The following is a 2,837-nucleotide window of genomic DNA, read 5'->3' on the forward strand; positions in this document are numbered from 1 at the left end:
ACAAAAACCCACCAATTCACTATCTCAACAAATTAGAATACTTCATAAGACCAATAAAAAAAAACATTTTTAGTGAATTGTTGGCCTTCTGGAAAGTATGTTCATTTACTGTACATGTACTCAATACTTGGTATATTTTTACACGGCACCCCTGCTCTCGACAGCCGCACCCCGGTTGGGAAACACTGATCTAAATAATGCCGCGAGTGGGGCTTGAGGAAGTGACGTCGCCTGCGTCTGCGCAGTGCGACCTGATTGGTCAATGAAAATGAAGAGACATTTTAGCATAGTTTTTATTTTGTAAACCACATTTAGTCTCGTTTTTATTCGTCAACAATATTGCATTATACATTTAATTATAGTCATCGCCACATGACCAGCATTTTCGTTGCGTCTCGTCTCGTTTTCGTCACGTGATAAAGGTTCGTTGACGACGATATTTAGTCATAATTTTCGTTGACGAACGCAACACTAGTTGGTTGTGCATCTTTTTCTTCCACACTTTTTCCTTCCACTCAACTTTCTGCTAACATGCTTGGATACAGCACTCTGTGAACAGCCAGCTTCTTTGGCAATGAATGTTTGTGGCTTACCCTCCTTGTGAAGGGTGTCAATGATTGTCTTCTGGACAACTGTCAGATCAGCAGTCTTCCCCATGATTGTGTAGCCTAGTGAACCAAACTGAGAGACCATTTTGAAGGCTCAGGAAAACTTTGCAGGTGTTTTGAGTTGATTAGCTGATTGGCATGTCACCATATTCTAATTTGTTGAGATAGTGAATTGGTGAGTTTTTGTTAAATGTGAGCCAAAATCATCACAATTAAAAGAACCAAAGACTTAAACTACTTCAGTCTGTGTGCATTGAATTTATTTAATACACGAGTTTCACAATTTGAGTTGAATTACTGAAATAAATGAACTTTTCCACGACATTCTAATTTATTGAGATGCACCTGTGTAGTCATCATACAATGCAGCATCTCATTCCCTTCTCAGGGAACAGGGGTTACAGTCGTAACCTGAGACGATAAATTCAGTTCAGTATTGATTCAGTTCAGTTAACTGTGTAAAGTTCATCAGTGATGAGCTGAGCTCAACTGTACAAAAGACAGCAGTATGGGCATGTAAATGATATGGTCTGATATTTGCATTGAAGTCTTACCGCAGGTGCTTGTACAGAAGGCAGCAGTGTGGGCATGTAAATTATATAGTACCCCCATCATTGCACATTTTAGATGTCTCCCTAATCAAACACACCTAATTCAAATGATCAGCTCATTAGTAAAAACGCCAAGACTTCCGTGAAAACTCTGAGTATGTTAACCCTGAAATGAGGAAAACTCTGTGTTTTCTGTTTCAGAATGAAAGGTTTGTCAAACCAGAGAAAGCAGGGTAAGTCAAGCCAGTTTCTGAAAGAGAGGTAACTTATAATCAGAGTCAGTTACCGTGGTAACTTTCTCTGTGAACCTAACCCGGGGTGCGTTTCCCAAAAGCAACTGTGGTCGCAAGTTCCGTCGTTACCAATAGAGTTCAATGGAACTTACCACTTAGTTAGATAACGATGCTTTTGGGAAACGCTCCCCTGGTCGGGAGCATGTTTTATTCATTAAACCCAGAGTTCATTTTGGTCTCCATCCCATTTTTCAAAGCGTAAGCGATGTTTAAATACCTCATTCATTCATTCATTCCCGCTGCAAAAATGCTTTTTTTAGTGAATATTTTGGAATCTTAGTGCATTTTACATAAAACAAGAAAAATCTTAATTGAAATGGAAACAAGAATATTTTTCTTACCCCATTGGCAGATAATTTGCAAAATAAGAAAAATACACTTAAAAGGCAGGTAGACTACATTTTGCAGTGCAGGTAGACTACATTCATTTATTGCACATTTTCATCATGCAGACTCTGTGAAAGTGTCAAAAACGGCATGCCCTTTTAGAGGCAAATACAGTTGTCCCTTAATTTTAAATGGACATCAATATATTTAATCATGTCTGGCAACTTGACAAATGTTTTAAATTTTGGGGTATATAAAATGAAAACATTTAAAGGGGTGCTATTATGCTTTTTCACTTTTTCAACTTTAGTTAGTCTGTAATGTTGCTGTTTGAGCATAAAAAGATCTGCAAAGTTACAAAGCTCAAAGTCCATTTCAAAAGGAGATATTTTATTGAACAGAAATCACTTTTCAAAAACTACAACGAACGACTCGTTTGGACTACAACGCATATTTTCCGGGATTTGTGATATCACAAATATCTACGAATGGGACGAGACCTGGTTGAGCTGCACTAGAGATGACATCAAGTGTTATCAATATGTCGGAGACACGCTAGCTTTCCCGAGGCAGACGAACTTAGAGTGGTTACAATCATCCGGGTTTAAATCACGCTCAAATTGATTTGATATTGACGCAATATTTACACTGAAGTTCGCAGGTGGCTATGGTAAGGGGCATGACGTTTCCTGACCAGGTGCCGAGTGCTGCCAATCACAACACACACTGACCCAGCTAACCAATCACAGCACATTTCGTATTTCAGAAGGCAGGCCTTCATTTGATACAGGAACTATTCGAACCGTTCATGCCAGACTGGGGAGATGTAATACATGTAATAATGTAAAATATGTGAAAAATAATGTGTTTTTTGAACATCCTAGTATGAGAGCCTGTTCTAGTACACCCCCAAAACAAAATCAAGACTTTGTAAAAGAGCATAATAGGACCCCTTTAAAATTAGAAAAACTTGCAAAAATTTTGGTAGGTGAATAATAAACTTTAAAGGGTTAGTTCACTCAAAAATGAAAATTCTGTCATTAATTATTTACCCTCAT

This window comes from Sinocyclocheilus rhinocerous, unplaced genomic scaffold, assembly GCF_001515625.1.
Source record: "Sinocyclocheilus rhinocerous isolate Xijiao unplaced genomic scaffold, SAMN03320098_v1.1 scaffold3375, whole genome shotgun sequence".
Classification (NCBI taxonomy): domain Eukaryota; kingdom Metazoa; phylum Chordata; class Actinopteri; order Cypriniformes; family Cyprinidae; genus Sinocyclocheilus; species Sinocyclocheilus rhinocerous.